Source organism: Mustela nigripes, unplaced genomic scaffold, assembly GCF_022355385.1.
Source record: "Mustela nigripes isolate SB6536 unplaced genomic scaffold, MUSNIG.SB6536 HiC_scaffold_75, whole genome shotgun sequence".
Taxonomy (NCBI): Eukaryota; Metazoa; Chordata; class Mammalia; order Carnivora; family Mustelidae; genus Mustela; species Mustela nigripes.
Window position 1 is genome coordinate 3,900,532 of NW_026739490.1, and position 24,196 is coordinate 3,924,727.

The 24,196-nt window shown below is 43.7% G+C and overlaps 1 long non-coding RNA gene across 1 annotated transcript in view; it reads right to left on the reverse strand.

Annotated features, from left to right (window-relative positions):
• LOC132008112 (uncharacterized) overlaps nt 1-24,196 on the reverse strand; it is a 63,538-nt gene that overhangs the window by 11,841 nt on the left and 27,501 nt on the right. The window contains exon 2 of the long non-coding RNA XR_009401546.1: nt 19,207-19,356. This is a non-coding gene — a long non-coding RNA (uncharacterized LOC132008112). The remainder of the gene's footprint in view (nt 1-19,206; nt 19,357-24,196) is intronic.

Here is a 24,196-nt window from a genome sequence, read left to right on the forward strand (position 1 = left end):
TCTGAGTTCATTTTCCTTCTACCTAAAGCACTTACTGAACAATTGTTAATAAGCTTGGCTGGGGATAAACTCAGAATTTAGACTTTACATTTAATGGAAATGCCTTTATTTCACCTTTCTTAAAAGATGTTTTATCTGGGTATAGAATTACATGGATTTTTTTTCCCCAACACAGTGAAAATACCGTTTCACTTTCTTCTCATTTCCATTACCAGCTAACTAAAATTTATGTCCTTTTCTGCCCTCTTTGGCTGCTTTTTAGATTTTTCTCTGTATCTTTGGCCCTCTGTAGCTAAGTGTAGATTTCTTTTTATGTCAAGTCTAGAATTTATCTTCTTGAATCTGTGGGTTGGTATCTTTCAATTGTTTCAGAAATTTTTCAGCTATTATCTCTTCAAGCATTGCCTCTGTCCTTGTCTCTCTTGCTCTTCAACTTCTGAAACTTTGATTAAATATATATTAGAACTTCTCACTGTGTACTCTCACTTTCTGGACCTCTCTTTGTATTTTCCCTCTTTTTGTCTCTTGACTTATTATCTCACCATTCAAATAAATGCCCAAAACATGTATCAAGAGTAATGTATTGGGGCGCCCAGGTGGCTCAGTCATTAAGCGTCTGCCTTCAGCTCGGGTCATGATCCCAGTGTCCTGGGGTTGAGTCTCACATCAGGCTCTCTGCTCAGTGGGAAGCCTCCTTCTCCTTCTCTCTCTGTTTGTGTTCCCACTCACACTGTGTCTCTCTCTGTCAAATAAATAAATAAAATCTTTTTTAAAAATTACTTTAAAAAAAAAGGGTATTGCACTGGGTAGACTGGTTGCCAATGGCTCCTGAGGTCTATTCTAAATGCCTACTAGGTAATCCTCCATTGGTTCAGCCAGAATCTACCCATTATAGTATGCAGCCACAATAACATCTCTGGGGAAAATACCACTCTTAGAAATTGCTTTATAATTTAAAATCAGGGTGACCCAATTTACTTGGGACAGTCTCTGTTATCCATATCCACACCCCCTCTTTTACTCTCATAAGTATTCTGGTTTGAAAATTAAAATATGAACACCTTATTCCCATTAAATATTATGGCCTCTTTGGGGTTAGTGGCAGCCACATATATCATCAAAGTGATTACATTATTTTGGAAACCTGCGCATATGATATTAATTTCTTTAGTGCTTTTAGAATGGACAGTATGATTTTGAGGTTTTTAAAGAATGTGTGATATTGTCATCATTCCCTACTTGCCTAAAATCACTGTTTCATTTTTCCCTGATTGAATCACATCACTAGAAATTAAACTGCTTCTGTTCAAAATCAGCAAAAAGCTTTGGGGAAACTGATTTTCAGAGCTTCAGCAATAGCTCCCACATGATCCACCCATCACACCAGCCTCTTGTTTTTGAAATGTCTTTTGTTCAATTTGAGGGGTTTGGGATTTTCTCCTGCTTTGAGTTGCATTGCATGGTGAGTGACAGGCAAGCTTTTGGGCCATGACACGGCTTTACCTACTTATGGGTATCTTTATTTTATGTCATAAAGTCCCTCCTTGTTGATTTGTGAGAAAAAATAAAATTACAGAAATTCCTCCAACATCATGTACAGACAGATTTCATTTAATTACACTTCATAGATATTGTGTCTTTTAAAAATTGAAGGTTTGTGACAACCCTCCACTGGACAGGTCTATCAGCACCATTTTCCCAACATTTGCTTACTTCATGTCTCTGTGTCACATTTTGGTAATTCCTGCAATATCTCACTTTTTAATTATCATATGTATAATGTAATACAATATGATATGATATGATATGATCAGTTCTCTTTGATGTTAACTACTGTAACTGTTTAGGAACACCACAAACCATGCCCCACATAAGACAACAAGCTTAATAAATGTTGTGAGTTCTGACTGCTCCACCCACCAGTCATTCCCCTATCTCTCTTCCTCTCCTCAGGCCTCCCTATTCCCTGAAACACAACAATATTGAAAGTAGGCCAATTACTAACTCCGAAATGGCCTCCAAGTGCTCAAATGAAAGGAAGAATAGCACATGTCTCATTTTAAATCAAAACCCAGAAATGATTAAGCTCAGTGAGGAAGGTAGGTCAAGAGCCAAGATAGGCTGGAAGCTGGGTCACTTGTGCCAAAGAGTTAGCCAAGTCATGAGCACAAAAGAAAAGTTCCCAAAGGAAATTAAAAGTGCTACCTCCAGTGACACACAAATGATCAGAAAGGGAAACAGCTTTGATGCTGTTATTAAGAACATTTGAGTGGTCCATATGGAAAATCAAAACAGCCGCAACATTCCCTGAAGCCGAAGCCTACTCTAGGGCAAGGTCCTGACTCTCTTCAATTCTGTGAAGGCTGAGAGAGGTAAGAAAGCTGCAGAAGAAAAGAATGAAACTATCAGAGGTTGGTTCATGAGGTTTAAGAAAAAAGCACCCGACAACATCAAAGTGCAAGGTGATGTGTCAAGTGCAGATGTAGAAGCTGTAGCAAGTTATCCAGAAGACCTTGCTAAGAATGAAGGTGGTTGCACTAAACACCAGACTTTCGATGTAGATGAAACAGCTTTCTACTGGAAGAAGATGCCATCTAGGACTTTCATAGCTGAAGAAGAGAAGGCGATGCCTGGCTTCCAAGTTTCAAAGGACAGGCTGACTCTCTTGTTACAGGCTGATGCATCAGGTGGCTTGAAGTTAAAGCCAATAGTCATGAACATCCCCAAAATCCTAGGGCCCCTAAGAATTACACTAAATCTACTCTGCCTGTGCTCTATAAATGGAATATCAAAGCCTAGATGACAGCAAATCTGTTTACAACATGGTATACTGGATATTTTACATCAACTGTTGAGAACCACTGTTAAGGGGAAAAAAGAAAATATATATTTTTTTTCTTTTTTGAAAGATATATATCTTTCAAAATATTACTGCTCATTGAAAATGCACCTGGTCACCCAAGAATTCTGATGGAGATACTCAAGATTTATGTTGTTTTCATGCCTGCTAACACAGCATCCTTCTGCAGCCCATAGATTGGGGAGTAATTTTGACTTCTAAGTCTTAGATTTAAGAAATACATTTTGGGGGCGCCTGGGTAGCTCAGTTCAATAAGCATCTGACTCTTGATTTTGGCTAAGGTCATAATCTTAGGATTGTGAGATCAAGCCCCACATTGGTCTCTGAGCTCAGCGTGGAGTCTTCTTAAGATTCTCTCACTCTCAGGGTGCCCAGATGGCTCAGTGGTTTAAAGCCTCTGCCTTCAGTTCAGGTCATGATCTCAGGGTCCTGGGATCGAGCCCCGCATCAGGCTCTCTGCTCGGCAGGGAGCCTGCTTCCTCCTCTCTCTCTGCCTGCCTCTCTGCCTCCTTGTGATCTCTGTCTGTCAAATAAATAATAAAACCTTTAAAATAAATAAATAAATAGTCCCTCTGCCCTCTTCTCCCTCTCAGCTCTTTAAAAAAAAAAAAAAAAAAAAGATTCTTTCTCTCCCCCTGCCCCCTGCCACTTTCTCTCTCTCTTTCTCTAAAAAAAGAAAAAAAGAAATACATTTTGTAAGACCATAACCACCATAGATAATGATCAATCTGATGGATCCAGACAAAGTAAATTGAAAACATTCTGGGAAGGATTTACCATTCAAGGTACCATTAAGAACATTCATGATTCATAGAAAGAGGTCAAAATATCAATGTTAATGGAAGTTAGGAAGAAGTTGATTCCAACCGTTATGGACAACTTTGAGGGACTCAAGACTTCAGTGGAGAAAGTAGCTGCAGAGATAGTAAAATTAGCTAGCGAACTAGAATTAGAGTGAAACCTGGAGATGTGACTGAATTGCTGCCATATCATGATAAAACTTTAATGGATGAAGAGTTGCTTCTTATGGATGAGCAAAGAAAGTGGTTTCACGAGAAGGAAGCTACTCCTGGTGAAGATGCTGTGAAGATTGTTGAAATGACAGCAAAGAGTTTACAATATTACATAAACTTAGTTGATAAAGCAGCATCTGGGTTTGAGAAGATTGACTCCAATTTTGAAAGAAGTTCTACTGTGTGTGAATTGTATCAAAAAACATGGCTCATGACGTTCATGAAAGGAAGAGTCAATCAAGTAGCAAACTTCAATGTTGTCTTATTTTAAGAAATTGCCTACACTTATTACGGTGAGTATAAAATGTCAAATCACTATGTCGTACACCTGAAACAAATACAACATTGTATGTCAACTGTACTTCAATAAAAACAGAAAGAAATTGCCACACCCACCCCAAACGTCAGCAACCACCATCCTCATCAGTCAGTAGCCATTTACTGAGGCAAAACCCTCTACCAGCAAAGATTATAACTCACTGAAAGCTCAGATGATGGTTAGCATTTTTAGCAATAAACTGCTTTTTAATTAAGATATGTATGTTTTTTAGACATAATGCTTTTTCACACTTAATGGTAAATGTGCCTGTCAGCAGCTCATGGCTGCCCCTTCTATAGAGAATTGCCCTCAGTTGATGGGAGCCATCTCCACGTGGAAGATTTGCCCTCCCTCCCACTCCTAACAGCAGTCTTAGTCAATTACTGATTGGGTAAGAGTATAAAAGTTCAGCCCACTTGCCTCAGAGTGGGACCAATTCTGTGTCCATTCATGCTTCAGAGCTCCCCATGGATCAGACCTGGATGGGCTCCAGCTGAGATCATATTCTTGCTTAGCTCCTCCCTCTACCATAGCCAGCTTCCCTCAGCTCCCTTATTCTGAAAGCCCTCTCCTCTCTCAATAAATCATACATGCAAGAATTCCCTTCTCAGGCTCTACTTCTAGGAAACATGACATTTGATTGGCATATAACAATAAAGGATAATATTAGAAAAGAAGAAAGGCTGAAAATTATTGAGCTTATCAGTCAACAGTAAACATGAGGGGAAAATAATAGAATAAATCTGGAAAAACAGAAGGAATGAAATAATAAAATTTGGGAATTAAGTACACATATATATATGATATGTAAATAAAATATATTTTATATGTATAAAATATATATATGATAGTCTTTTATGATATATATCATCTATATTATAAGAATATATTATATATCACAAGAATATTTTTAACATATAAGAAGGTACAACCTAAAAATATTAAAAATTTTAAAAGATGCCTAATAATAGAAAATACAAATATTTAAACTGTAAACAGCTATAAACTGTGAAGTTTTTTGCTACTAAACTTAAAAACTTAGATGAAATGCATAACTCCCTAGAAAATATATGTATCCAAAACTGACTCAAGGAGAAATAAAAAAGATAAATAATTCCATAAACACTTGAAAAATATAATCAAATGTTTGAAAACCTATCCCCTTAAAAAGGAGCTCTGATGGTTTTATAGGCAGTTTCTTCAAAGCATTCAAGGAATATATCATTCCAATCACAAGCAAACTCTTCCAGAAAATAAAAAAGAACATGTCCCAAGTCATTTTATGAAGTCAGAAAAACCTTTTTGGGTTTGATACCCAAACCAAACAAGAATAAAATGAGAAAGAAGTATCACAGACCAGTATCACTTATAAGCATAGATATAAGAGTTCAAAACAAAATTCTACAAACCATGTACAAGAATGTATTTAAGACAACAACACATTGTACCCTCATTAGATTTACCTCCAGAATTCAGAAACAGTTCAACATTAATATATATTGCTCACCTCAATATTAAATTTCAAAAATACACAAGATGATCTCAAATGGAAAAGTAATTTTTTAAATCATGTCCATTAAAAATTAAAATTCTTAAATGTCTAGAAACAGAATGGAACTTCCTAAACCTGCTAAATGATATCCACCAACATCCTTTTTAAAAAACATACTTAGGGACACCTGGGTGGCTCAGTCAGTTAAGCATCTGCCTTCGGTTCAGATCATGATCCCAGGGTCCTGGGATTGAGTCCTGCATTGGGCTCCTTGCTCAGCGAGAGCCTGCCTCTCCCTCTGCCCCTCCCTCTGCTCATGCTCATGCATTCTCTCTCTCTCTCTCTCACACAAATAAATAAATAAAATATTTTTAAAAATTAAATTAAATTAAAAAATAGAATAAAGAACATACTTATACACAACTCATGAATCATTGAACACTGCATCAAAAACTAATGATGTACTATATGTTGACTAATTGCATTTAAATTTAAAAAAAGAAAAAATACTAAAGAGAGAAGTGTTACATTTTTACTCTAAAAATGCTATAGTAAGACAAGGAAACCCACTGTCATTTGCTCTTATTTGTACTGGAAGTCCTGGCTAACCTTCTTCTAAAAGTTCAGGAAAACTAACTCGACATAGAAATAACCAATAGAAAAATATCAAGGCCAAATCCCATATGATGTTATTATAAGAAAGAAGGAGATAAGGAGCAAAATAACGTCTTCATAGACAATGAACATGAGCCAGAAAGCTGTGCCCACAAAACAAATTTTAAAATGTAATCTTCTAGGGGTGCCTGGGTGGCTCAGTGGGCTAAAGCCTTTGCCTTCGGCTCAGGTCATGATCCTGGGATCAAGCCCCGCATAGGGCTCTCTGCTCAGCAGGGAGCCTGCTTCCTCCTCTCTCTCTGCCTGCTTCTCTGTGATCTCTGTCTGTCAAATAAATAAATTTAAAAATAAAATAAAATAAAATGTAATCTTCTATACCAAAATGAGCTAAAAGATAATGAGATTTTATAAGATATGAAATAGCTACATAAATCACAATAGAAAAAATTAGAAATAAGGTGCAGCACTTAGAGAATTTTGAGTAAAAATAAAAAGTCATTTCAGAAATGAAGACTAAGCAGATGTCCTTTTAAGAGTACAACCAGGGAATTGTATACATCACTTCCATTTGTATTTCATAGGCTCGGCTACATAGCTACATCCAGCTACAGAGGAATCTGGGAAATGGGGTCCTGGCCAGTAACCAAGTACCTAGAAAAACCTTCCACTGCCATAAAATAAAAGGAAAATAGAGAAGATGGGATATATCTAGTAATCTTTTTAACAGTCCACCACTTCTGCCATGCAAACCCTTGTATCCACACATAGAAAATCTCTTGCCCTACCCCAAGGGAGATGACCCCCAAACCCTATCCAATGAATGACTCCAGCTCAAAAGTCAGGAACCCTACAAGACGTCCTGCTTTCTCCATCAGGCCTTGATACACTTCTCTGTGTTCAGTGGCTGATAAAACAAATGTTATCTGTTCCCCAACACACATGGGGCTATAGACAATGCTGGAGTGGAAACGGGGTAATGATGACAAAAGCTCTCCTTTGAAAAATGGGAGAGTAGGGAACCTGCCCAGTAGTCAATGATTCAAGCTATGATCAAGCCTCACAGAGTGGGGAGCTCAAGGGGAAGAGTCATGAGACTCGCTGCCCTGACAATGACATGAGATTTTTGGTTGGCTTATTTGGTTCTGGTCTATTTCCTCCTTGGTCCTGACATTGCCCCCTTGGAGATCAGTTCTTTTCAGTTAAAAAGTGGACTTTCAAGCATTTGCACGAAGACCAGGGCTCTACAGAGCTTTCAAAGCTGGCTTCAGGTTTGTTTGTTTGTTTTGTCACAAACCTGGTTCAGGTTGTTTTAAGGGTTTTAGAACAGGCTTGGAGTTTCTTTCGTAGTCCAGCCTCTTCAAACCCCGAGAAGGCTTCAGCTGTATTTATCCACATCCATTTTGATGCTCAAGTAACCTTACCTAAAGAACATATATTTTTTAAAGATTTTATTTATTTGAGAGAGAGCACAAACAGGGGGAGCAGCAGAGGGAAAGGGAGAACTAGGCTTCCCAGTGAGCCAGGAGCCCAACATGAGGCTCCATCCTAGGACCCTGAGATCATGACCTGAGCCAAAGGCAGATGCTTAATCAACTGAGCCACCCAGGTGCCCCCATCTTTTTTTGTTATGTTTTGTTTTTGTTTTTGTTCTTGTTTTGTTTTTACATTTGAAAACTCGTAACTTTTTATTCAATTTGATGGTAACTGCCTTAAGGGCAAATGAAATAATAGACTTCGATGTTCCAATGTGTGTTTTTTCCCAACACTACCAATGAATTCTCCAATTCTTAGAGGACGCTGACCAGGTGTCCCACAATTCAACTCAATTCTGACACTATCTACCTGGAAATAGCATCAGATCCCACATGTTAAAGGCTCAACCCCCACAAGACTGACCTCCCCACCCCATCCCACTGGCCACTTCAGATACCAATGCCAACTAAGAGTCCAGGTTGTCCTCTCTATGGGGCACCTGGTGGCTCAGTCCGGTAAGTGTCTGCCTTCAGCTCAGGTCATAATCCCAGTGTCCTGGGATGGAGCCCCATGTCGGGCTCCCTGCTCAGCGAGGAGCCTGCTTCTCCCTTTCCCTCTACTGCTCCCCCTGCTTGTGCTCTCTTGCTCTCTCTTCCAGGTTGTCCTCTGTGTGTCTTTTTTTTTTTTTTTTTTTTTGAAAAGAAAGAGCGAGAATGTCTTGGGAGAGGGGCAGAGAGGAGGGAGAGAAAGAATCCTAAGCAGGCTCTACACTTAGCATGGAGTCCAACGCCCTGAGATCATGACCTGAGCCAAAAATCAAGAGTTGGGACACTTAACTGAGTCACCCAAGTGCCCCTTCTGTGGAAATATATAGGTTGGAGGTTCTATGGCCCCCTCCTTGGGTTTGATTAGTCTGCTAGGACAACTCACAGAACTCAGAAACATTTTACTCACTATATTACCAGCTTATTAAAAAAGGATATACTCAGGAACAATCAGATGGAAGAGAGGCATGCATAGATAAGGTATGGAGGAAAGAGTGTGAAGCTTCCAAGCCCTCTTCAAGCACGAATTCTCCCAACACCTCCGTGTGTTAATCAACCCAGAAATCCTCCCACCCCTGTCCTTTTGGGGGTTTATGGAGGCTTTGTTACGTAGACCTGATTGAATAAATCATTGGCCATTGGTGATTGAACTCCATCTGCAGTCCCTCTCCCCTCCCTGGAAATACTTGGTGGGTGGGGTGTGGTGGGGAGCAGGAACTGAAAGTTCCTGTCCTCTAATCTCACGGTAGGTTCCCTGGCAACCAGCTCCCACCCTTGGGCCTTTCCAAACCTCACTTAACATAAACTCAGGTGAGATTGAAATGGCTTTATTAAGAATATCAAGATGCCTGTATTACTCTTATCACTTAAGAAATCCCAAGGATTTCAGGAGCTTTGTGCCAGAAACCAGGAACAAAGACTAAATATATATTTCCTAAGATAAATTACAGTATCACAGATAGGAGAGCAATAGCTGTATTCTGATCTTCACTGTTGGACAGATGCCCATTGGACAGCCAACACCCTTCCCATATATGCTTGAGAAAGCCTTGGATCCTGGCCTATCTCTTCCTTAGGATGCCTTTTAAAAACCGCCTCTCAAGGATACATCTCTTATAAACCCTTTTAATAGGTATCTGGGATGGCCCACCTCCAGGGTCCTCATGCTGGTGTCACCCCTCATGCCAGGTGACCCCTTGGGGAGGGATCCAAACAATCCTCTTTGCTTCCTTTAACCCACCTAGCTCCTTTAACCCACCACCCCTGGGGCTACAGCTACTCCCCATACAAGCACATTCCCATTTAGATCACAGATAATCAGTTCTAGGCACAGTCCTTTTACAAATCAAATCTCTTGGGTGGTGCGAAGGCCAGTCTACCGTGCTCTACAAGTTCCAAGAGCATATATTAAGCTCTCTGAGTAGTATCATTCAGGCCCCTGTCATCTGACCCTAGATAAAGGGAAACGCCACTCTCCCTCATCCCAAGGGAGATAGAACCCCTAGCACGAGCGCCTGCAAAGAAATTCTAATCTTCTACTCTCTCTCTCTCGCCTCACCAACCCTTTTCGATGGGCCAGCATGGGGAGGGTCATCTAAGGTTCCCAAAGCTGGTGTTTGACACCTCTCCCCACATCCTGTGTAGGTGGTCTCACAGGACTTCCCCTTGGCACTGACGTTGGGATGGTGCCACCTATTCTCTCCGCTAAAATCGAGACACAAAGAGACCGATCCTACCATAGGCATTAACATCCTGCCATATTCAAGGGTGACAAACAAGCCAGCAAACGTCTCCAGACCTCAAGGATATTTTTCAACTGGGAACATTAGGCTAAATTAAGCGCTTCCTCTGTGGGAGGGAATGTTGGGGGGGGTGGTGTCACTTAATTCCAACTCTTTTTCATGAATGAAAAAATAAATAAATAAAAAGCATTCACCGGTAATATCCTCACAGCTCGGAAATTCCACGGTCAACTCGGCTCCCAGCACCACTTCCTGCTTCAGAAGGAAGATGGGTTCCGTTCCAGATATTCTGGGCCCAGCCTTGGCTGGCTTCCCTGGATGGTGTGTTTATTTGGCAATTGCCACATCCTCCCCCCTCCATGTCCCATCAGAGCTTCCCTTCTCCCCAGCCACTTACTAAGGGACAGTGGAGAACAGAAGACCCCTTTCAAGGGATCTCTAGCCCTTCCTCTCTACCCATCCAGCCCCACTCTCAACTCCTCCCTATCACTCAAGGAGCAAACCCTACATTTCCCTGCCTTAATTAAGGCATCTCCCTGCCTTAATTGTCCTTAGCACTCCAGCCCCTAGAGCTCTTACTTCTGCCCCTATTGCTTGGTGGAAACTGTTCTTCATTGATAACATCCTCAGAGGACCTTTGCACATCCTCGTCTGACTTACCCTCAGGATCATCCGACCCACTAGCCACTTCCTCCTTCCTTGGCAGCCTCTTGGGTTCCTTGGCACCAGGGTCTGGCTTTCTTCTTTACCTTTCTGGCCACTCCTTTTCAGTCCCTTCCTTCTAACTCTTAAATGTGGCAGTTCCTCTGAGTGCAGGGCTCAGCCCACTTCTCTGCAGACGCCCTTTCTTCCTAAGCATGCTTCACTAGCCATGCATTTGCTGGAGCCCCACAAATCTGTACCCGCCGTCTAGATGAGTCCCCTGACCTTTCATATAAACTCCCGACTATCAGATGTCTCCGCTTGGATGAGCCTCAGGAACTTCAAACAAAACACACGCGAAAGGAAGCTCATTTCCCCACCCACCCACCCATAAAATCTTATTTCTTTTTTTAAATTACCTGACTCATCAAAGGCATAATATCGGTGCAGCTGCTCAAGCCAGAAGTGTGTATGCTTTATCCAGTTTGACTTATCTCCCTGCTCACCCTCCCACATCTACTCAAACCCAGCCCCTGCCGCGTGGACCTCTCCAACACCCTCATATCCATCTACTCAGGTCCACTCTTCGACTAACCCCTGGATGACTGTAATACTTCCAGTTCTGTCCTTCTCTAACCCATTCTCTCTTCTGTGGCTCATGTATTCAAACAGTATTTTTGACTAGGTGGGCAGAGAAATTTTTCTAATGTGAGCATCTAACCAAGACGACTTCTGCCTATCCTGACCTGTGCCTGGCTCCCCATCCTCCCCATGGATCTTTCAGGGCTCAGCTTGGATGCCCTCCATCTCTCTGAAATACCCTCTCTGACCACTCCCAGCCTCTGGGAGGCTCCCCTCCCTGGACTCCTCCCCCAGCACCAAGTCCTAGAGCGTCCCACAGCACCCACTGCCTAATTGCCTGTTACCTGCCCTTTGCTTGGGACCGCAGGCTCCCAGAGAACAGGACTGGGTCTCGGGCTGAACTGTTCTACTCGTGAAATGTTGGACGAAGAGCTCAATAACAGAACAGGGTCTATTTGGTAACTCCAGGGAAGGCTTTGTGGAGGAGGTGGGGCTTCCAATAGACCCTGAATCTGCAGCCAATCTGGACAGGGGAAGCAGTCCAGAGAAACATCCTGTGGAGCCAAATAGGCTGAGGATGGAGGGTGACAGTCGCTGAACCAGATTGTGGGACATTCCACATGAAACTGGTGCCTAGAGTCTTTGGAATCTTGAAATGTAGATGATGTATTCAGATGTGTTCAGAGTTGAAACACATCACAATTTACTTACAAATGTTTCAGAAAAACGTATCTACGTACAAATAAAGAAAAGATTTAAAAAATTAGCACTTTTGAACTTAGGTGGAGGGGTATATTGCACACTGGATGGGTGTTTGCTATACTAGTCTTCCCATTTCTTTCTGTGTACGGAGAGGTTTGCGTAAGACCAAGTTGAGGAAGTAAAAGCTTTCCTCTGATAATGGGGGGGTAGGAAAGGAAGCTGGCACTCAAGGAAGGGAGGTGGGGGTGTTTGTCATTATTTTGTGGTTTCATTTTTAATTGTACACATAATTCATCCTGGTTTTAGAAAGTCTAAATGCAAATAAAAGCAAAGCCATGACTAGACAGCACCCAGAAGCCCCGATCCCAGGGAAAAAGAGACTCTAAATGTTTTCCTATATTTCTGTCTGATCTTTTTTATTTTTGTTCAACTAAATTCCTTTTCTCTGTCACCCCCAGGCCTCTGGATATGTTTAGGGTGAAAATAACCCAGGTTTTGCTGGTTTTACTCCCAACTCAGGATGTTAGACCCCTGCCGTCCCAAAGCAGAGAGGTGCTGGAGCCCAGACAGGTCATCGCACTGTCCTGTCCAGCAACAGCTGCCATGCTCCCAGGGGGCTCCTACAGGGTAGCAGGTGAGAGCGGTAGCAGTCAGCAGTCAGGAGGCCCTGGGAAGAAACAACACGACACGGAGGGCATGACTGACACCTTCTGGGGGTTTAGTAGAGTGGGTGATGGGCCGTGATGGGACTTCTGGCCTTGGTTACTATCTTTCTGTAATGGAACCCGAGTCCCAGGCTCAAGCATGTAAATGCACCTCTAAGTACACACCTGAAAACACATCCCTGCACACACACACATACACACGCACCTCTGCATGCACACTCGCACACATGCACGCACGCCTTCTGCTCTGATACCCACTGGGGAAGCTAATTCATGCCCTGCCTTTGGTTTGGTTTGGTTTGGTTTGGTTTAGTTTTCCCTCATTGAAGACAGCAAGTAAACATTTTCTTCTCCCTCCTCTCAGGAAGGGCAGTGGGGGAAGAGAATAATCGCCATTTTTGTTGTTGTTGTTGTTGTCGTTGTTTTTAATTTCCCTGGGAAACATGTCCCTGTGATGTCTTGACTGAGGACAGATTCTTTGCAATCAAGCTGAGTCTTTGAGACCAGGAGGAAAATGGCCCCCTCCCCGCAGTGGTGCTCAGCAGCACTTGAGATGTGGGTAGGGGGGTGGGGAAGGGCAGCTCCTAGGACTGCAGAAGGCCCTCCTGACTGACTTGGAACCAGCTTGCAGGGGACAGGAACCCAGCATAGTCATCTTGGTAGGCAAGGCCTTGGAGCCAAGTTTATTTTTATTTTTCCAAAGCAAGTCAACAGACATTTTCTTTCTACATCAGAGTGTCACGGGGTCACTCATACCTGTTGCACCAATGACAGCTCTAGGCATTTGGGATAAGTAGCAACTTGGTGCGATTAAAGTCTAACCATTAAAGCCTTGACCCAATTCACAGAGGGGATCTGGAGAGTAATTCCCACCAGTATGTCCCACCTTGAGATAAAGGGTCAGGCTGTAACATCTCAACCATCAGTCCTTGGCTGCGGCCCACTGGTGGGGGGCAGGGGAGGCGATGGGTTACCTGCACATCCAAGAGATCTAAGCAGGTACCAGATCCTCCCCTCCTACCCCTTGGGGACCAGCAATGGCTGCATGCTGTTTTCACTGCAGCTCCAAGAGCTTCTCACACTTGAGCAAGCATTCTGGGGGCAGGGGAGAGGGCGGGGCTGGGGGGGGGTCTCCTGCAAACACACATTGCTGCCCCCCACCCAAGTATGGTGTGGGGCCTGAGAATGTGCATTTTAACAAGTTCCCTTCCGGTCTGAAGTCCATTCTTTGAGAAGCACAGCTCTAAGCATTCAGGACAAGCGATCCCAAGCCCTTAAAGGCTGAGTTGTGAGAACAGATGGGCTTTCCTGATAAAATGGCATTAACATGTGTTCAGCTCCCTGTGCTACACCAGTTCCGGGCAGGGTTTGAGGGAAGCACAAAGAGAAAGCGGGAGAGGTCCCCAGTGGAGAAGGCTTAGCTGCCACGGCAGGAGGCTCTTACCCTCGCTGGGAGCCTGAGCTTTCTGAATGAAGAATAGGGACAGGGAGCCCTGGCTTCTCTCCTGAAGGCCACGAGGACTTGGGCTCTGAGAGCAGCTTCCAGGCCTTCACATCCCACCAATGGCCCCCAGGGAATGGTGCTCTCCTTCAGCGGCAAAGCAGGCCAAGAAGTTCTTCCCACAGCTACCCATGAGAAGCCAGGACCTGAGAGCAGAAGGGACATATCCATGGACCCAGCTCGCAAGAAGGAAACTCAGGTTTGATCCCAGGCCTCCCAAGTGACTCTCACAAGCAAAGAGAGGCCTGTTGTGTGGGCCGTTCTCTCCTGATCCCTCTCACACTCAATGGCAGGCCAGTGACACAAAGCATCTGTGGATCCCCCACCCCAGCCAGTGCTCTTAGCCTTTGCAGGGTCTGGGAAGCCCTCTGGACACTCTCACACAAAACACTTCACAAACCAGATGCATGGGGTTGCCCCCAGGGCAATGCAATTAATTTCTCCAGTGGCCTCCAACTGGGTTGTCCTAAAATTTAACTCCATTCTGATCCTCTCTACCTGGGGGTAGCCTCAGACCCCACAGGTAAAAACTAGTACCCAATTCACAATGTTAATTATTAAAATTTCATTTTTATCAACACAAAATTAATAATTTATTAATTTATTATTTTATCATTTTATATTTATAATTTTAATTTATAAATTAAATCTTATTTTATTTATATTTAATTATTTATACATAATTCTACTTAATTATGTATAAATAACTTTTATTTCTAAATCATTTATATTTATACATGATATATATAAATATTCATAATAATTATCGTTAATTATTTATAAATAATTTTAATATGCAAATTAAATTAATAAAACATATTTAATTAATAAAAATATTAAAAGGGAACTATCACCTGATCCAGTAAGGCCACTTCTGGGGAAGTATCCAAACAAAATGCAAATAGGATCTCCAAGAGATTATCTGCACCTCTGACTTCACTATGATTCACAATAGCCAAGATATGGAAAGAACAGGAGTGTCTGTTAACAGATGAATGGATAAGGAAGATGTGGGATGTGTGTGTGTGTGTGTGTGTGTGTGTGTGTGTGTAAAATGGAATACTGCTCAGCTCATGAGAAAGAAGGAAATCCTGCCATTTGCAACAACTTGGTTGAAACTTGAGGACATCACGCTAAGTGAAATAAGCCCTACAAAAGCAAATACTGTATGATCTCACTTATGGAGCTAAGAAAGTAAACCTTAAAAGTCCTGATCACCAAAAAAAAAAAAAAGGTAATTCTGTAGCAAGATGGCAGTAGAAACCAACTAGGGTGATAATCATTTTGCTGTATATAAGTGTATCAAATGAACACAATGTATACCACTTAAACAATGTTATATGTCAATTACATCCCAATAAAGCTAGGGGCAAATAGACTGCTCCTCACCTCAAGGACCAATCACAAGTCCAGGCCACCCCTACTTCAGACTGACCAGCTATAAATCAGGGCTCTCCACACCCCCTCCTCAGCTCCAGTAATTTGCTAGGGTGCCTCACAGATTCAGGGAAATATTTATTTATACTTTCATTACCAGGTTAATAGAAGAGATACAGATTAGCAACCAGATGAAGAAACTCCTAGGAGTTTGGGAAGCCCATCCAGAGACTATATAGGGACCAGCCCCCCAAATCACCTCATTAGCATACACGCAAGTATGATCAGTAGGACTCATTACAAATAACAAAAGACACTCCTATCACCTAAGAAATTCGAAGGGTTTCGAGATACTCTGTGCCAAGAATGGAGACAAACACGAAATACGTGTATTTCTTATTATTACACTCCACATAAACTGACTTTAAGCAAAAAGGGAATCCTCTTTGTTCATATAATTGAAAGTTTCTAGAGTAACCAGCTTCAGGAATGGGGCTCAATATCTACTTTTCAGCCCTGCTGTCTTCCTGGTTGGCCTCTGTCCTGGATTTAAGGTCAGGAGGTCCAGACCTCATTATCCCTCAGCAGGTCCAGCAAGAAAGAATCTCTTCTTGGTAAGAAAGGTCCTGAGATCAGCTTTGATTAAGACTGATTGGCTGATTGGTTTAGGTCAATGGTAAGCTAGGGGACTAACAGGAAGAGGAGCAGATAGGATGAGAATACTAGAAAAGGAAGAGCTCTTCAGCAAGTGCTGTCCACAGGTCTATCTGCCTTACTGTCTACTCACCTGGTTGCCTAGTTATCTGATTCTCTGCTTATCTGATTACCTAGTCACCTGATCAAAGGGGATCTCTCTGGCGCTGAGGTGCTGACTGAGGAAACCAGCTTGCCTCCATCAGGCCCTGAAGCTGAAAGGAAAAGATACAACATCTAGGTCCCTGTTTCCCAGTTAGCTGTAAACAGAGGCTCCAGTGGACATCTTTGGGAAAACATGAGGGAGGGTCCGACTTCTGCAAGAAGCCAGAGAGTGGGCCCTGACTGGAGTTCCTGGATACTAACCTCCTGACCTAGCTGTCCCAAGGGACTGGGAGCTACAAAGTCAGATTTGGGAGTACAACAGAGAACAAAGATTCTTATACCAGTCAGGATCCCAGAAGGAAATAGATGCAAATTCAATTCAGGAAAATCCTGGGAGAGTTTGATAAAGGGAGTATTTACAAAGAGCCTTGGGTGGAGTATCAGGACATCTGGGGGTGGGGGAGGCAGAATGTGGGAGGTAACAGTAGTGACAACTGGACTCTATGATGAGCCCAGGGCCTGGTCAGCCAAGGGCAGAGGGCTATCAGCTAGGAGAGTCAGACCCTAAAGGCAGGGATGGCTCTGTGGAGGAAGCTGCCTCACTAGAAGCTGGAACCTGGGACAGGGAGCCAGCCAGGATAGGAGGTTCTGGAAGGGAGCTAGTGGAATAAGTGCCCCACCCCTTTCATTCCCCCTTCCCTTCAATTTCCTGCTACTGCTCCCATTGGTTCCACTCCAAGGGGAAGCCAGAATGCCTGTAGTCCACTGGGGCAATCATGCAGCCCAGGGTCCTAGGGCACAGAGCTAGGAGGAGAAGCTGGGAGGGTGGGCCCAGAGAGAGCTGGGAGCACCCCTGAGTGCAAGGAATACATCTGGAGGCTCTCCAGGGGCTGCTGAAACCTAAACCCAAGGGTCTGATGATTGCCCACGGAAAAGGAAAGGGGCCTCAACGGATCCTCCCCATACCCCAGAGCAGACACAACCTACACAGCAGCCCCTGTAGGCGGGGCTGGGACCCACTGGGTGGGAGGCAGAAACTGCCCCTCAGGCTGTCAGAACTCTAGGACCCTGAAGCAGGGGCAGGGGACCAGTGAGAAAGGCCACCTGCCCAGAGAACACTGGCTCCAAGTATCTCTTGGATACTTGCATATTGGGACAACAGATGTTCTGAGCTGGGGAAGGGGTACATTTTGACCCCATGTTCTTGTATCCTCTCTGAGCAGCTCCAGGGCCACACCTTAGTGCAAGAGAAGTTCTGACTAACTTGAGCGTGCTGAAAGAAGGATCACATCAGAGACGGGCTGTAGGCAAGTGCCACCGGGGCCTCCACGCAGGGCCCTACACGTGGCTTACTTCTGCCTTGTCATTGTCTGGCAATTCTGTATAATTTCATAACCTGCATTTCCTAACCCTCATAACCTGCATTTTCGTGTTGCGCAGAGTGCCCCAGATTGCGTAGCTGATCCTGGCTACAGTTTGCTAACTTTTGCAAAGCCTACCTGGAAGAGGGCGATGTGCCCAGCCACAGACCTCCTGCAGAGACAGCACGGATTGCCAGGGTTGGGGGAGAGAGTTCAGCTGTGGGGTGAGGAGCGTGACTTTGGGGTCCCTTACATCCAGCCATGCAGAGGAAAGTCTACTGCTTCCGGGGGCAGGAGCAGCCCCCCACAGAACGGGGAGATCAAGGGCAAACCATCCCCAGGAGACAGCCATAGAGGACTGTGGAATTCTGCTGACACTGACTATCGGACAAGGCCTGTGCCCCCAGCCCTGGCAGGCTGCAGGCGGAAGGGCCACATCACTTCCAGGTCCTCAGCCCAAGACAGTCCAGGTTCTGAGAGCACCAGCTGCCCTGGCCAAGGTGCCAGGGTCATCTGGCAGTCCCTGGTGCCTGGTGTCCTCTTACACCCTATGACATCAACAGGGGCATCTTAGATGTCTGGGGCGGGGCGGGGCGGGGGTGGATTGGGAAGAGGAGCCTGAGCCAGCCCATGTGGCCCAAGGGCAGGAGGTCAGGAGTGGTGGGGCAGGAAGCCACCAGAGCTCCAAGCCTCTTTGAGTCTCCTCTATCCCTCATCCTCGGATATTCTGACAAGGCCATTCCTGTAGGTACGGGGAGTCACAGAGATGGGCTAAAGAAGGGCGAGCGCTAGGTCTACACCCTGACGGCAGAAATCTGAGGACCCCCTTCTCCATGGGGCAATAACCAGGCCCTTCCAGAAGTGCCATGAAATAGACACAAGTATTATCCTCATCGCACAGAGTTTGACGCACACAGGGTACCAGCAGCCAGAGGAAGCCCCTGGCAAAGAGAGGGAGGAGCCGACTGCTGGAAGTCATGACCTTGGGGAGATGGGTGGAGCTCAACAACACCCTCTGGTCCTGGCAAGGGTGTGGGCCTCGGCGCCCTGACTGCAGTGCAGAAAGGGAAGCGGCGTTGCTGGGCACGGAGTACACAGTCTGCGAGACCCTGGGCTAAAAGCCCTTTATCAACCAGCTCTCTCTTCTAATAACCCATGAGAAAAGCTCTTATTAATTGCCCCCACTTCAGGGACAAGGAAACCAAAGCTCAGAATGATGTTGTGTTGCCCGGGTCACACCCAAAATGGCAGAGCTGAAATTCAAACCCAGGTCAGTTTGAGGCCAGGGAACGTACAAAGAGCATGGGGCAACATGGAAGATGCAAGAGGGAGGAGACAGACTTTCTTGCCCTAGGGAGCCGCTGAAGATTTCTGAACCAGTAACACAGTCGGGTTAGGGGCTCTCAAGAGGTTCTTCCAGCACTATGGGGAGAGCAGAGAGATTTGGGGCCAGACTGGAGGCAGAAAAGGCCATGAAAGGTTTTTGCATTTGTGGGCACTTGGCCTAGCCCATGCTTACCAGTGGTCCTGTGCTGCCCCCAGGTGATAGTCCCACAGAATTGCTTCCTTTGCCTTCCAGCAAGTTCCCCGGTGATGCTCACGATCTAGAGACCACACTTTGAGAACCACAGGCTTCGCTATTTTCAAGGCACCCTCTGGTCAAGCTGTCCTGTGAGGAGAAGGGGATTAAAGAGGATCCTGACTTTAAGAACCGTGACCTTGGGACGTCTGGGTGGCTCAGTCGTTAAGTGTCTGCCTTTGGCTCAGGTCATGATCCTCGGGCCCTAGGATCAAGTCCCGCATCAGGCTCCCTGCTCCGGGGAGCCTGCTTCTCTCTCTGCCTGCCACTCCCTCTGCTTATGCCTTCTTTCTCTGTCAATGGATAAATAAAATCCTAAAAAAAAAAAAAAAAAAAAGAACTGTTGACCTTGGGGGCACCTGGGTGGCTCAACTAGTTGAGGGTTTGCCTTCCGCTCGGGTCATGATCTCAGGGTCCTGGGATAGAGCACTGCCTAGGGCTCCCTGCTCAGTGGGGAGTTTGCTTCTTCCTTTCCCTCTGACCCTCCTCCATGCTTGTGGGGTGTGTGTGTGTGTGTGTGTGTGTGTGTGTGTGTGTGTTTAATAAATAAATAAAATTTTTAAAAAGAAGAAAGAAAAACTGTGACCTCAGATGTCTCAGACGGGAGACACCAGAAGCAGGTGAAGAGGGCTTCTGAGAGTACTGGGCTCAGAGAACAGCTAGGATTCAAAGGATCCCCCTCCTGGAGGAGGCAGGAGTTTGGAGACATCTGTGAAATGGCTGCCTCGTTTTCCTATGTCCTTTTTAATGACAGAAAAATATTTTTTATCACTGTTCTAAGCATTTTACACATCCTAATTCAATTAATCCTCACAAATCTGTGAAGTAAATTCTCTCATTAGCCTCCTGTATGAGCAGAGTTGTAGCCTACCTCCCCTCCAGAATTGATATTTGATGTCCTAACTGCCAAAACCTGAGTGTGGCTGCATTTGGAGATATGTCTTTAAAGATGTAACTAAGTTCAAACGAGGTCATTTGGGTGGGCCTGAAGCCAATATAACCACTGTCTTTATAAGAGGAGGAAATTAGAATAGTCCCAGGTGGAGGGAGGGAGGATCATCTAGAAGCAGAGGCCTGGGAAGAAATCAGACCTGCCAAAACCTTGATCTTGGACCCAGAACTGTGAGAAAACAAATTTCTGTTGTCCAAGCCAACCAGCTTGTGATAGTGAGTTATGGCGGTCCTTGCAGACTAATGCATTTTTAATGTACAGATAGAGAAACTGAGGCACGCCAAGGTTAATGAATGTGCCAACAGCTACCTGAGCCCTCCTAGCCATGTCCTTTTCTTTCCAAGCCACTAGGCACTCTGCTTACCTGCCCTCATGCCCTCCCCCAACTACAGAGTGAACATTTTTGCAACTCTCATTGGACTGCTAATATGGTCACCTAAAACACATCTTGCCACACTCCTCCCACTTCCAACCCTTCTTCCCCACTGCAGCATACCATCCCTCTTCACCCCAGGGATTTTTCTCTGACCCAAATCAATGTTGTCCCTATTCTGTCTAAAGCCCTCAGTGGCTCCCCACTGAAAAGGATACAGCTTTTCAAAGCCAGTTGTGGCCATCATGACATACCACCCCGCAACAGTTCGACACATGTTGTCTCCCCAGAGAGGCAGGATGGACCCCAACAACGGGCGTGCCAAGAGGGTATTTAGGTGATGACCACAACCACTGGAGGTCTCTCTTCTCTTGCTTTGGCTTATTAACTGGTTCTGCTCGTGCTTGTGTTATGAGCTGTGCTGGTTTATGCTGCCTATGCTGAGTTCTACTGAAGCATCAGTAATAGATCATCAATAATAGATTTTTCCAGCCAACACTGGAATTTTCAATAGTTGGCATTTAGGAACAGGAGTATGGGATTGAGGCCCTCCTTAATGTGGCCTTGGGTCATGTATCTTGGCCTGGACCTACCTGTATGTCTCATTGCACCGTATGTCAATTTCAGCATAAGCCATGACCGATGCCAGGCTCAGAGGAATGACCCTTACTGTGTGACCACTGGGTATGTGACTGATGCCCTCATATGGCAGAGAGCAGTCATCCTGTGGCCTGCTGAGGTTCACACTTCTAAAAAGCAGATGGCTCCACTGAAGCCTATGAGCCTTAAAAGAAAAAGACGCCATGGTCCCAAAATGGCACAGACCCAAGGCTATTCCTTCAAAACACATGCTTCACCTCCTTCTTCACCTAATGTAGCCCTGCCACCTTGGAGCCCAGTTACCATGCCCTTCTTAATATGACTTCTTTCATAATTATTTGAGTTTCATCTATGTTGTTGCAGGTATCAATAGTTTACTTTTATTCCTGGGCAGTGTTCCCTTATATGCCATGATTTGTTCACCCAATCATCTGTTGATGAACATTTGGGTTGTTCACAAACAAACAAAGCTGCTATGAACATTCACGTACAGGTCTTTGTATGAACATTTTCTTTCTCTTGGGTAAATACACAGGAAGGAAATGGCTTGGTTGTATCATAGGTGTATGTCTAACTTTTTAAGGAATACCAAGCTCTTTTTCAAAGTGGTTGTACCACTTTCATTCCCAACAGCCCTGAGTGAGAGTTCCAGTTGACCTTCACCCTCAATGACACTTGTTGTGGTCTTTCTCTTTATTTCAGTTATTCTCATAGGTGTGTAGTAAGATTTTTATTGTGGTTTAATTTACATCTCCCTAATGACTAGCTAGGTTGAGTGCTGAACATCTTTTTGTGCATTTATTTGCTATCTGTATCTCTTCTTTGGTGAAGTATCAGTTCAAATCTTTCCCCATATCTTGTTGAGTTGTTGGTTTTCTTACTGTTGAGTTTTAAGAGTTCTCTATATATTCTGAATACAAATAATATATCTTGATGGTCTACACCTACTTTGGCCAATATGGTAGACCTTAGCCATAGGCAGCTATTGGACGCTTGAAATGTGGCTGGTCTGAATTGAGATTTGTTGTAAGTATAAAATGCATGGCAGATTTTGAATTATAAAATTCTCCAATTTATAAAATATCTCCTTATTAATTTGTACATTGATCTTGGGTCACAGTAAAAGTTTTGAATAGCTTGGGTTAAATAAAATACATTACCACAAGTTATTTCATCTTTGATTTAACGTGGCTACTAGAAGACTTGGAATTACACAAATGACTCACATTATATTTCTGTTGTACAAGAATACACATTCTTCTCTAGTGCACATGGAACATTCTCCAGAATAGATCACATCCTCGGTCCTAAATCAGGACTCAACTGGTATCAAAAGATTGGGATCATTCCATGCATATTTTCAGACCACAATGCTCTAAAGCTAGAACTCAACCACAAAAGGAAGTTTGAAAAGAACCAAAATACATGGAGACTAAACAGCATCCTTCTAAAGAATGAATGGGTCAACCGGGAAATTAAAGAAGAATTGAAAAAAATCATGGAAACAAATGATAATGAAAATACAACGGTTCAAAATCTGTGGGACACAACAAAGGCAGTCCTGAGAGGAAAATATATAGCGGTACAAGCCTTTCTCAAGAAACAAGAAAGGTCTCAGGTACACAACCTAACCCTACACCTAAAGGAGCTGGAAAAAGAACAAGAAAGAAACCCTAAGCCCAGCAGGAGAAGAGAAATCATAAAGATCAGAGCAGAAATCAATGAAATAGAAACCAAAAAAACAATAGAACAAATCAACGAAAGTAGGAGCTGGTTCTTTGAAAGAATTAATAAAATTGATAAACCCCTGGCCCGACTTATCAAAAAGAAAAGAGAAAGGACCCAAATAAATAAAATCATGAATGAAAGAGGAGAGATCACAACTAACACCAAAGAAATACAAACTATTATAAGAACATACTATGAGCAACTCTACGGCAATAAATTTGACAATCTGGAAGAAATGGATGCATTCCTAGAAACATATAAACTACCACAACTGAACCAGGAAGAAATAGAAAGCCTGAACAGACCCATAACCAGTAAGGAGATTGAAACAGTCATTAAAAATCTCCAAACAAACAAAAGCCCAGGGCCAGACGGCTTCCCGGGGGAATTCTACCAAACATTTAAAGAAGAACTAATTCCTATTCTCCTAAAACTGTTCCAAAAAATAGAAATGGAAGGAAAACTTCCAAACTCATTTTATGAGGCCAGCATCACCTTGATCCCAAAACCAGACAAGGATCCCACCAAAAAAGAGAGCTATAGACTAATATCCTTGATGAACACAGATGCGAAAATACTCAACAAAATACTAGCCAATAGGATTCAACAGTACATTAAAAGGATTATTCACCACGACCAAGTGGGATTTATTCCAGGGCTGCAAGGTTGGTTCAACATCCGCAAATCAGTCAATGTGATACAACACATCAATAAAAGTAAGAACAAGAACCATATGATACTCTCAATAGATGCTGAAAAAGCATTTGACAAAGTACAGCATCCCTTCCTGATCAAAACTCTTCAAAGTGTAGGGATAGAGGGCACATACCTCAATATCATCAAAGCTATCTATGAAAAACCCACCGCAAATATCATTCTCAATGGAGAAAAACTGAAAGCTTTTCTACTAAGGTCAGGAACACGGCAGGGATGTCCATTATCACCACTGCTATTCAACATAGTACTAGAGGTCCTAGCCTCAGCAATCAGACAACAAAAGGAAATTAAAGGCATCCAAATCGGCAAAGAAGAAGTCAAATTATCACTCTTCACAGATGATATGATACTATATGTGGAAAACCCAAAAGACTCCACTCCAAAACTGCTAGAACTTATACAGGAATTCAGTAAAGTGTCAGGATATAAAATCAATGCACAGAAATCAGTTGCATTTCTCTACACCAACAGCAAGACAGAAGAAAGAGATATTAAGGAGTCAATCCCATTTACAATTGCATCCAAAACCATAAGATACCTAGGAATAAACCTAACCAAAG